The sequence below is a fragment of the Bos javanicus genome, chromosome 13 (assembly GCF_032452875.1).
Source record: "Bos javanicus breed banteng chromosome 13, ARS-OSU_banteng_1.0, whole genome shotgun sequence".
In the NCBI taxonomy this organism is placed as follows: Eukaryota; Metazoa; Chordata; class Mammalia; order Artiodactyla; family Bovidae; genus Bos; species Bos javanicus.
Genome location: NC_083880.1, coordinates 51,142,110 through 51,154,738, shown reverse-complemented (window position 1 = coordinate 51,154,738; position 12,629 = coordinate 51,142,110).

The following is a 12,629-nucleotide window of genomic DNA, read 5'->3' as shown; positions in this document are numbered from 1 at the left end:
AATTTTTAGGACTTTAGGCTGAGAGAGAGCATCTCAAAGAACACTGACAGAACTCTCTGAGGAGGTAAGTAAAGGGAGGAGCCAGTTTATATGGAAGTTTTGCAACAAAATAGTCTGGACATCAAAAGATTATTGTTAAAGAAAACCAGATATCCAAAGGTAAGGAATTTTGTGCTTTTCTATGTATGGGAAGATGCAAGAGTCTGTCTCACTGAAGCATTCCTTTGATATGCACGTCAGCTATCTGGGACCAGTATCCTCTGTTTTCACATTCTGAGTTTCCTCAGGGCTCAACGTAGGGAGTGTGTACTGTCTGGTGGCTGCTATATGGCAAGAATTATTATCCTCTTGATGAAAGTGAAAGATGAGAGTGAAAAAGTTGGCTTAAAACTCAACATTCAGAAAACTAAGATCATGGCATCTGGTCTCATTATTTCATGGCAAATAGATGGAGAACCAGTGGAAACAGTGACAGACTTTATTTTTTTGGGCTCCAAAATCACTAGAGATGGTGACTGCAGCCATGAAATTAAAAGACGCTAGCTCCTTGGAAGGAAAGTTATGACCAACCTAGACAGCCTATTAAAAAGCAGAGACATTACTTTGCCAACAAAGGTCTGTATAGAGAAAGCTATGGTTTTTCCAGTGGTCATGTATGGATGTGAGAGTTGGACTATAAAGAAAGCTTAGTGCCGAAGAATTGATGCTTTTGAACTGTGGTGTTGGAGAAGACTCTTGAGAGTCCTTTGGATTGCAAAGAGATCCAACCAGTCTATCCTAAAGGAAATCAGTCCTGAATATTCAATATCCAATACTTTGGCCTGATGTGAAGAACTGATTCATTTGTAAAAACCCTGATGCTGGGAAAGATTGAAGGCAGGAGGAGAAGGGGACAACAGAGGATAAGATGATTGGATGGCATCACCAACTCCATGGACGTTAGTGTGAGTAAGCTCCAGGAGTTGGTGATGGACAGGGAGGCCTGGGGTGCTGCAGTCCATGGTGTTGCAAAGAGTCGGACACGACTGAGCAACTGAATTGAACTGAACTGTCTGATGGCTGCTATATGGCAAGAATTATTATCTTCCTGAGTTCCCTCAGGGCTCACCAGCTCACCATCTGTGGTGGCTGCAATTGCTGGTGACTGCGACATCTGTGTTTACTGATATGGCAGGAAATATTTCATTTCTCACCCCCTCTGGGGACCCCAGAGTACTTTATATAAAATTAGATAAAATGGTTAGGGAGTAAAGGAGAAAAACTTCTAGAACTTCTCCTACACGTGTACCCCAGTGTTCATCGCAGCACTGTTTATAATAGCCAGGACAAGGAAGCAACCTAGATGTCCATCAGCAGATGAATGGATAAGAAAGCTGTGGTACATATACACAATGGAGTATTACTCAGCCATTAAAAAGAATACATTTGAATCAGTTCTAATGAGGTGGATGAAACTGGAGCCTATTATACAGAGTGAAGTAAGCCAGAAGGAAAAACACCAATACAGTATACTAACGCATATATATGGAATTTAGAAAGATGGTAATGATAACCCTGTATACGAGACAGCAAAAGAGACACTGATGTATAGAACAGGCTTATGGACTCTGTGGGAGAGGGAGAGGGTGGGAAGATTTGGGAGAATGGCATTGAAACATGTGAAATGTCATGTATGAAACGAGATGCCAGTCCAGGTTCAATGCACAATGCTGGATGCTTGGGGCTGGTGCACTGGGACGACCCAGAGGGATGGTATGGGGAGGGAGGAGGGAGGAGGGTTCAGGATGGGGAACACATGAGAAATAAAGGAATAAAAAATTAAAAAAAAATAAAATTAAGCTGATCTATTAAAAAAAAAAAAGATTGAAACTTGTCGACTGGATCCTAATGAAAGCTAAATTTAACTGTATAAAAGTTGATAGCACTGAGAAATGCTTCCTTTGTGTGTTATTATAAAACAAGGCATATAGATCTGTCTCTCAGGAAGTATTAACTAAACATACTAAAAGAAACCAATAGGATAATCTGATCCACACAAATAAGCAAAAACTGGAAACTAGCATTCAGGGGTTAATTAAAGTAAAATTAGTGACTTTTGCTCTGGGTTTAACTTGTAAACTTAGGAAGGTGAAAGGTCTTTGCTGAATGTCCTATACAGTCTTTTGAAGGCATGATTAATTAAACTCTAGAAGATAGAATTCATAAATTTCAGTTTAGTTAGAAATCTTTTCACTGATATATAGTCAGACAAATCAATCTTTTAAATTCATCTAGGTGACAGACTGGAGAAGGAGATAGCAACCCACTCCAGTACTCTTGCCTGGAAAATCCCATGGATGGAGGAGCCTGGTAGGCTACAGTCCATGGGGTTGCGAAGAGTCGGACACGACTGAGTGACTTCACTTTCACTTTTCACTCTTATGCATTGGTGAAGGAAATGGCAACCCACTCCAGTGTTCTTGCCTGGAGAATCCCAGGGACAGAGGAGCCTGGTGGGCTGCTGTCTATGGGGTAGCACAGGGTTGGACATGACTGAACAGACTTAGCAAAAGCAGCAGCAGGTGACAGACCAGTTCTTTGGGGAACTAAAGCAACTGTTGATCACTTATAAAGCTCTACAGACCAGAAATGGAAACAGAGGTCACATGGACCCGAGGCTGAGCCTAATTAGCTCAATCAGGCAGAATTTGAAACAAAGGAAAAAAAAATGACAAAGTGGCTGTTCAAGCCACTGGGAATGCTCCCTCAGCCAAGCTTTTCAAAGAATAAAACCTTAGTCTTCTGAGCAAGCAACTTTAATGATTCCAATTGTCCTTTGTAAAATAGTAAGCTTATATTGTACTACCTGATTCATAACTACGTTTTCTTTCTAAAGGTAAGCCATGAGATCTCTAGTTTTGCCCATTTATAGGTCTGTGTACACATTATATTCAAAAGCAGAGACACTACTTTGCCAACAAAGGTCCGTCTAGTCAAGGCTATGGTTTTTCCTGTGGTCACGTATGGATATGACAGTTGGACTGTGAAGAAGGCTGAGCGCCGAAGAATTGATGCTTTTGAACTGTGGTGTTGGAGAAGACTCTTGAGAGTCCCTTGGACTGCAAAGAGATCCAACCAGTCCATTCTGAAGGAGATCAGCCCTAGGATTTCTTTGGAGGTAATGATGCTAAAGCTTAAGTCCAGTACTTTGGCCACTTCATGCGAAGAGTTGACTCATTGGAAAAAACTCTGATGCTGGGAGGGATTGGGGGCTGGAAGAGAAGGGGATGACAGAGGATGAGATGGCTGGATGGCATCACTGACTCGATGGACATGGGTCTGAGTGAACTCTGGGAGTTGGTGATGGACAGGGAGGCCTGGTGTGCTGTGATTCATGGGGTCGCAAAGAGTCGGACATGACTGAGCGACTGAACTGAACTGTACACATTATACATATGAGATATCTTTACCTCCAGAAAGTATTATCAAAATTGAATTTATAAAGAGCTCATTTTAATTTGAAAGTGTTTACAAATTAAATATAAAAGAAACCAGCCAAAATGACTCAGATTCATTCATGCTGGGAAATATTCAATATTAAATTGATATCTGGTACTAAAGTTAAAGTTTGTTGATCTAATTTATATAGACATGTCTTTAGAGTCATCAACATTAAGTATCAGTATAATACTTTATTGTATCTAAGTTTAACAGAAGTCAAATAAGACCTTACTGTATCTTTTGCAGGGGCTTCTCTGGTGGCTCAGTGGTAAAGAATCCCCCTGCCAATGCAGGAGATGTAAGAGATGCAGGTTTGATCCCTGGGTTGGAAGATCCCTTGGAGAAGGAAATAGCATCCCACTCCAGTATTCTTGCCTGGGCAATCCCATGGATAGAGGAACCTGGTGGGTTACAGTTCATAGGGTTGCAAAAGAGAGACACAACTTAGTGACTAAACAACAATGAGACAATGTATCTGTTGCAAGGAAAATAACTTGACATGATGAAACTTTAAGGTAAATGTAAATAAGAGAAGAGCTTTTGAGTAAACTCTTTCAGAATAATTATATTTTAGCTATGTCTACTTAGAGACTTCCCTGGTGGCACAGTGGATAAGAATCTTCCTGCCAATGTGGGGAATATGGATTTGACTCCTGGTCTGGGAAGATCCCACATGCCTCAGAGAAACTAAGCCTGTGTGCCACAGCAACTGAGCCCATGCTCTAGAGCCCATGAGCCATAACTACTGAGCCCACATGCTGAAACTACTAAAACCTGTGTGCCTAGAGCCTATGCAACAAGAGAAGCCATTGCTATGAGAAGTTTGCGCAACACGAAGAAGATTAGACCTCACTCTCGCAACTAGAGAAAGCCTGTACAAAAGCAACCAAGACCCAGTGCAGCCAAAAATACATAAATAAAGAAATAAAATGAAAAAAGTTTCAACCTGAATTATTTGTTTTTTAAAAAAGAAGTGTTTACTTAAAATGATTTCTTAGGAAGAAATGTCTGTTTAAATGTCTACTTAAAATGAACTTTGGTAACAAAGTTCTAGAGTTTTGCTCATTGAAGTGACAGAAGTTTATGAATATGTCAGTCATTCCCAAATAAAATAAGATACTAAGAGAGCAATTACTAAACAGAGAAACAAAAGTATTTAGGACTATTAATGAAAATGTTTGGTGTCACCTTGAGATGTTTTTAGAAATGATCACTGATAGGGTTGGGCAGGAGGCAGAGTTTAGGTGGTCTGTCCACCCCTGTGGTGGTGCTGTGTGCTGGGATCATGCACAATACCCTGCTTTCACTCCCAGTTCAGCTGCTCAGACACGTCTGACTACTTGTGATCCCGTGGACTGCAGCATGCCAGGCTTCCCTGTCCTTCATTAACTCGCAGATCTTGTTCAAACTCATGACCATCAGGTAGGTGATGCCATCCAACTCTCTCATCCTCTGTCATCCCCTTCTCCTCCTGCCTTCCATCTTTCCCAGCATCAGGGTCTTTTCCAAAGAGTCAGTTCTTTGCATCAGGTGGCCAAAATATTGGAGTTTCAGCTTCAGCATCAGTCCTTCCAATGAATATTCAGGACTGATTTCCTTTAGGATGGCTTGGTTGGATCTCCTTGCAGTCTGAAGGACTCTCAAGAGTCTTCTCCAACACCACAGTTGAAAAGCATCAATTCTTCAGCACTCAGCTTTCTTTATAGTTCAACTCTCACATCCATACATGACTACTGGAAAAACCATAGCCTTAACTAGACGGACCTTTGTTGTCAAAGTGATGTATCTGCTTTTTAACAGGCTGTCTAGGTTTGTCGTAGCTTTTCTTCCAAAGAGAAGGCATATTTTAATTTCATGGCTGCAGTCACCATCTGCAGTGATTTTGAAGCCCCCTCAAATAAAGACTGTCACTGTTTCCATTGTTTCCCCATTTATTTGACATAAGGTGATGGGACTGGATGCCATGATCTTAGTTTTTTGAATTGAGTTTTAAGCCAACTTTTTCACTCTCCTCTTTCACTTTCATCAAGAGGCTCTTTAGTTTCTCTTCGCTTTGTGCCATAAGGCTGGTGTCATCTGTGATTCTGAGGTTATTTGTATTTCTCCTGGCAATCTTGATTCCAGTGTGTGCTTCATCCAGCCCAGCATTTCTCATGATGTACTCTGCATGTAAGTTAAATAAGTGAGGTGACAATATACAGACTTGACATACTCCTTTCCTGATTTGGAACCAGTGTGTTTTTCCATGTACAGTTCTTCTGTTACTTCTTTACCTGCATACAAATTTCTCAGGAGGGAGGTAAGGTGGTCTGGTATTTCCATCTCTTTAAGAATTTTTCACAGTTTTTTTGTGCTCCACACAGTAAAGGCTTTGGACTAGTCAATAAAGCAGAAGTAGATGTTTTTCTGGAACTCTCTTGCTTTTTCGATGATCCAATGGATATTGGCAATTTGATCTCTGGTTCCTCTGCCTTTTCTACATCCAGCTTGAACATCTGGAAGTTCATGGTTCATGTACTGTTGAAACCTGGCTTGGAGAATTTTGAGCATTACTTTTCTAGTGTGTGAAATGAGTGCAACTGTGCATTAGTTTGAATATTCTTTGGCATTGCCTTTCTTTGGGATTGGAATGAAAACTGACCTTTTCCAGTCCTGTGGCCACTGCTGAGTTTTCCAAATTAACTGGCATATTGAGTGCAGCTCTTTCACAGCATCATCTTTTAGGATTTGAAATAGCTCAACTGGAATTCCACCACCTCCACTAGTTTTGATCATAGTGATGCTTCCTAAGGCCCACTTGACTTTGCATTCCAGGATGTCTGGCTCTAGGTGAGTGATCACATCATCGTGATTATTTGGGTCATGAAGATCTTTTCTGTATAGTTCTCCTGTGTATTCTTGCTACCTCTTCTTAATATCTTCTGCTTCTGTTAGGTCCATACCATTTCTGTCTTTTATTGTGCCCATCTTTGCATGAAATGTTCCCTTGGTATCTCTAACTTTCTTGAAGAGATGTCTAGTCTTTCCCATTCTATTGTTTTCCTCTTTTTTTTTTTTTTTTTGCACTGATCACTCCCCACCATTTCTGAGGTTAATATTATAGCCTTTTTGTATGCTATTATTCATAATTTGCATGTGTGAGTGACAAAGGCCCACTGTGTCAAAACAGAAATTGAATTCTACTGCCAGAGTTGCAGAGAGATAGTGAATGGAGAAAGGCACACCATGGGGGCATTTTATTGGGAGCTGAATGATATCTGACAGGCTCTTCTTGGTCTTTTCTAGAGTATGGAGGAAAGTGGAAAATGCTTTATTACTTTGGACAGCACATTTTCCTTCTGCTGTTGCGTGTGGGTTTTGAGGATGAAGATATGTTTTTCATCTCTGGTGCATCAACCTTCACTCAGACCATAATGTGACGCTCACTGTGCGAGTCCACACATGGAGTTCCCTGGAGCCTGTGTGCTCTGAGATGACTAAGCCTTTTTAAATGGATGCAGGGAAGTCCACTCTTCTTTATAGTAAGCCAGCACCTGACTTGTTAAGAGGATGTACCAACTGTACACGACAAAGCTGTGTGGTTTCCTTTTATCTGTCAACTTACAGGGAACTCTTCAGCCCAACCAATTATCACTTCCTGTTTTCACTAAGGGATGCTGAGGGGCTCTGCAAGGCAAATATCACTGCCACCATCTCTCAGCAAGGGGACACATTTGTTTTTGATTAGAAAACCTCAGTTGTCACTCTCTTTGTTGGTTGGATGTAGGAAGTATCCCAGGGATATTCAGTGACAGTGGTTTCCTCATGACTGAGAAGACATGGACTGTATTCTTTTACCTTTGGAAATCCACCAACAAGAGTGAATAGGAGCAAACTGTTCATGTGACTTCATTGGCCGATACGGAGGGAATCTAGGTTGTATTTTCAGGAACTTCAGGCAATAAGAAACAAAGAAGCCAGGAAATATGTCTTCTTTCTTTCAGGTGTCTGATTAACTACTTGGTGAAGAATCTGTACAGTGCGTTCTCCCAGGGAAGGCTGTGTACTCAGGCGATGTCCTCTAACAAAGTTATACCTAGGTGTTGTGCAGTCTGCACCAGGACTGTGATTTTAGCTCTTCCTTTCACAGTTCGTGCATCACATGAACCAGTTCTAACCCAACTGTCTCTCCTGTTCCCAAAAAGATCCTGTCCATATGCAGCCCTTTAAGTGAATCACAGATATATGATCACTGCAGTATCTGTGGAATCAGATGTGGAAAGTTGTGAGGTCACGTTGGCTCTCATGGTTAGTTTTGAAAAATACCAGATGATCAAAATGAAACTTCTTGTTATTTCTAGAGGAAATGGAGATTCAAACGTCACAACAGAAAGAGATTTCATGGTGGTGGCCATATAGTTGCTGTTGCTGGTAAGTTTGGTGGGATTGATTGTTAGCATTCAATTACTTTTTGAGTAGGAGTCTTTTATAATTTGCGAGTTTTTTTTCAAAATGAAATATTGTTTTAACAATAATAATTTCTTTTTTCAAAGGCCATTAGAGTGATTCTCCATTGAAAAAGAAAACAATAAAACTCACATTGAAATGGACATCAACTTGGTCACTTTGGAAATGTTCGGGTGTCCTGACATAGATGGTTGTCCATAATTAAGTATGGGCTTCAGATTTGGTTGAATCCAGTAAACTTTCCAATTCAAGCCTGTGGGTTAATTTTCACTTGATGATCCTGGTAGCAAAGTGGTGTTCTCTTTAAATTGAGACTGAACCATTTTTAAAAATATTGATTAATTATAGTTGCTATGAAATAATTTTCTTCTGCAGTAGCATGTTTATAAAATTAGGTTGATAATGAAGTGAAGGGAGCAAAATATCAATAAGTAGTCAATTTGGGGAAAGGTGTATAGGAATTTTTGTTCTGATTTTTCAAATTTTCTATAAGTTTGAACTTTTAATAAAAATTTTAAAGTTATAAAAATTGCATTGACAAAAAGAAGAAATTATTACAGGTAATTTATGTTCACCAATCTTCAAATACTAAAGTAAAAGATAGTTCATAACTGCTTATTTCTTAGTTTTCACTAGATATTAAGATTTTAAGAATTGAGGATTCTAATTTAAACATGTAATTAAAGCTAGTAGAAATAACGAAGCATTTCAGTATACAGTAGGAAAGTAGAATGTGTGTTTTCAGTAAAGAAGGTATGAGGAGTGAAATACATTTTATTGAGGGAAAAGAAAGAAAGTATGTTTTAGAGCTGACTGTTTTGAATGGAAAAACAGGACAAACTGATATTGATACAGAAAGTGATGAAAGGTTGTAGAAAGGAATCCTGAGGGAAAATTTTATATGTGGTCAGGATTATTAAATTTAGGTTGAAGTTGATTAAGTGAGTGGATTTTATTGTTAAGTAATCTAGTACAAGACTGGAATTTGATTTCTTTCTCTGTTAAAAGAATGAAGTTTCATAGAGTGCTCCTTTTTGATAACAGATTGTATGAATTTTGCCCTAAGTCATCTGTATTCGTTTTGTGGGTGTGTGTGTGTGACTTTGGTTAAATGAATGTTTTGCTTCACAGTGACCTATAATCCTGTTGTATTTTAAAAGCTTTGTGGTATCTTTGAGCCCTCATGAAGGGTGGACAGGCAAAGGCCCCAGGAAAAGTACACTCATTTCTTTATAAATTATGTGGTTATAAAAGTGGGAGTTTCACATATGGCTTTTTTTGTATAATCAGGTTAGCAGATAGTACATTAGAGGCCTCATAAAGTCTCCAGCTGCTCTGACTCACAGCATGAGACATCTATGGGGTGAACTAGAGGGTAGGGCTCTGAGGAGGAGTCTGCCTGGTGGCCTACATAATGTGGTGTCAGGTGGGAATATACTTTGGGGCCTAAATGTAACAAAAACCCGGCTTTAGAATCAGTCTGAGTTGAGGTCTTGGTTCCAATACTTGCCAGCTGTGTGACCTTAGATAAGTAATCTTTTCTGAGACTTTGTTTCTAGGTAGGGTCAATGGTGGTAGTTTCAAGGTGAAGGATTGGCCTGGGGAAGTGCAGCTGTCTGCCCTGACAGATCCTTGAAGAGGGCAGTACCTGGATGTGGCCATTAATTTATGGACTCTAATCCTCGACTTTTTTCAGAAATTTAGAGAGTGGCACTTTGTCAAACTGTTAGGCAGTATCTACTAAACTCACTGTATTAGTTTCTTCAGTTCAGTTCAGTCGCTCAGTCGTGTCCAACTCTTTGCGACCCCATGGATCACAGCACACCAGGCATCCCTGTCCATCACCAACTCCCAGAGTTCACTCAGACTCACGTCCATCGAGTCAGTGATGCCATCCAGCCATCTCATCCTCCGTCGTCCCCGTCTCCTCCTGCCCCCAATCCCTCCCAGCATCACAGTCTTTTCCAATGAGTCAACTCTTCGCATGAGGTGGCCAAAGTACTGGAGTTTCAGCTTTAGCATCATTCCTTCCAAAGAAATCCCGGGGCTGATCTCCTTCAGAATGGACTGGTTGGATCTCCTTGCAGTCCAAGGGACTCTCAAGAGTCTTCTCCAACACCACAGTTCAAAAGCATCAATTCTTTGGCGCTCAGCCTTCTTCACAGTCCAACTCTCGCATCCATTAGTTTCTTAGGACTGCCATATCAAAGAACCACAGACAGGAGACTTAAAGTAACAGAAATTTATTCTCTCATAGCTTTAGAAGCTGCAAATCTGAAATCAAAGTGCTAAGAGGGCCAAACTCTCTCCAAGGCTGGAGAAGACTCTTGAGAGTCCCTTGGACAGTAAAGAGATCAGAGCAGTCAATCCTAAAGGCAATCAACACTGAATATTCATTGGAAGGACTGATGCTAAAGTTGAAGCTTCAGTACTTTGGCCACTGAATGCAAAGAGCTGACTCACTGGAAAAGACCCTGATTCTGGGAAAGACTGAGGGCAGGAGGAGAAGTAGGTGACAGAGGATGAGATAGTTGGATGGCATCATTGACTGTATGGACATGAGTTTGAGCAAACTCTGGGAGATGGTGAAGGACAGGGAAGCCTGGTGGGCTGTAGTATATGGGGTTCCAATGGCTTAATGACTGAACACACACACACATGTATCTTAATGTATAAAATACAAGTATATATATATGTGTGTTATATGTATTGACTCTCATAGTAAGTCCAAAATCTGCAGAACGGACCACCAGGCTAGAGACCCAAGTAAGACATGATGTTGCAGTTCAAGTCCAAAGGCCAAGTGCTGGCAGAATTTCCTCTTGTTCAGGGAAGATGAGGCTTTTTTTCTGTATTCAGGCCTTCAACTAATTAATGAGGCCCATTCACATTATGGAAGGCAATACACTTTCTTCAAATCCGCTGGTTTACTCAAAGTCCAATGCTAGGAACTTCTGTCCATAGTTCTTTAGGCACTCTGTCTAATCCCTTGAATCTATTTGTCACTTCCACTGTATAATCATAAGGGATTTGATTTAGGTCATACCTGAATGTCCTAGTGGTTTTCCCAACTATTTTCAGTTAAAGTCCAAATTTGGCAATAAGGAGTTCATGAGGTTCATAACATTGTACAGGAGGCAGTGATCAAAACCATCTTCAAGAAAAAGAAATGCAAAAAGATTGTTTGAGGAGGCCTTACAAATAGCTGAGAAAAGAAGAAACGTGATTGGTCAAGGAGGAAAGGAAAGATATACACATCTGAATGCAGAGTTCCAAAGAATAGCAAGGAGAGATAAGAAAGCCATCCTAAGTGAAAAATATAAAGAAATAGAGGAGAACAATAGAATGGGAAAGACTAGAGATTTCTTCAAGAAAGTTAAAAATACCATGGGAACATTTAATGCAAAGATGGGCACAATAAAGGACAGAAACACTATGGACCTAACAGAAACAGAAGACATTAAGAAGAGGTGGCAAGAACACACAGAAAAACTATACAGAAAACATCTTAATGACCCAGATAACCACAATGATGTGACCACTCACCTAGAGCCAGACATCCTGGAGTGTGACATCAAGTGGGCCTTAGGAAGCATCACTATGAACAAAACTAGTGGAGGTGATGGAATTCCAGCTGAGCTATTTCAAATCCTAAAAGATGATGCTGTGAAAGTGCTGCACTCAATATGCCAGTTAATTTGGAAAACTCAGCAGTGGCCACTGGACTGGAAGAGGTCAGTTTTCATTCCAGTCCCAAAGAAGGGCGATGCCAAAGGGCAGTGTTCAAACTAATGCACAGTTGCATTCATTTCACATGCTAGAAAAGTAAGGCTCAAAATTCTCCAAGCCAGGCTTCAACAGTATGTGAACCGAGAACTTCCAGATATTCAAACTGGATTTAGAAAAAGCAGAGGAACCAGAGATCAAGTTGCCAACATCTGTTGGATCATAGAAAAAGAAAGAGAATTCCAGAAAAACATCTACTTATTCTCTATTGACTATTATAGCCTTTGACTGTGTGGTTCACAACAAACTGTGGAAAATTCTTAAAGAGATGGAAATACCAGAGCGCCTCACCTGCCTCCTGTGAAACCTGTAAGCAGGTCAAGAAGCAACAGTTAGAACTGGACATGGAACAACAGACTGGTTCCAAATTGGTAAAGGAGCATGTCAAGGCTGTACTGTCACCCTGCTTATTTAACTTGTATGCATAATACATTATGTAAAATGCCGGGCTGAATGAAGCTAAGCTGTAATCAAGATTGCAGGGAGAAATATCAGTAACCCCAGAATCACCACCCTTATGGCAGAACACAAAGAAGAACTAAAGAGCCTCTTGATGAAAGTGAAAGAGCAGAGTGGAAAAGCTGTATTAAAACTCAACATTCAAAATACTAAGATCATGGCCTCCGGTCCCATCACTTCATGGCAAATAGATGTTGAAACAATGGAAAAAGCTACAGACTTTATTTTCTTGGGCTCCAAAATCACTGCAGATGGTGAATGAAGCCATGAAATTAAAAGACGTTTGCTCTTTGGGAAAAAAGCTATTTCAAGTTTAGACAGCCTATTAAAAAGCAGAGACATCACTTTGCCGACAAAGGTCCATATAGTCAAAGCTATAGTTTTTCCAGTAGTCATGTAAGGATGTGAGAGTTGGACCATAGGGAAAGCTGAGCACCAAAGAAATGATGCTTTTGAAC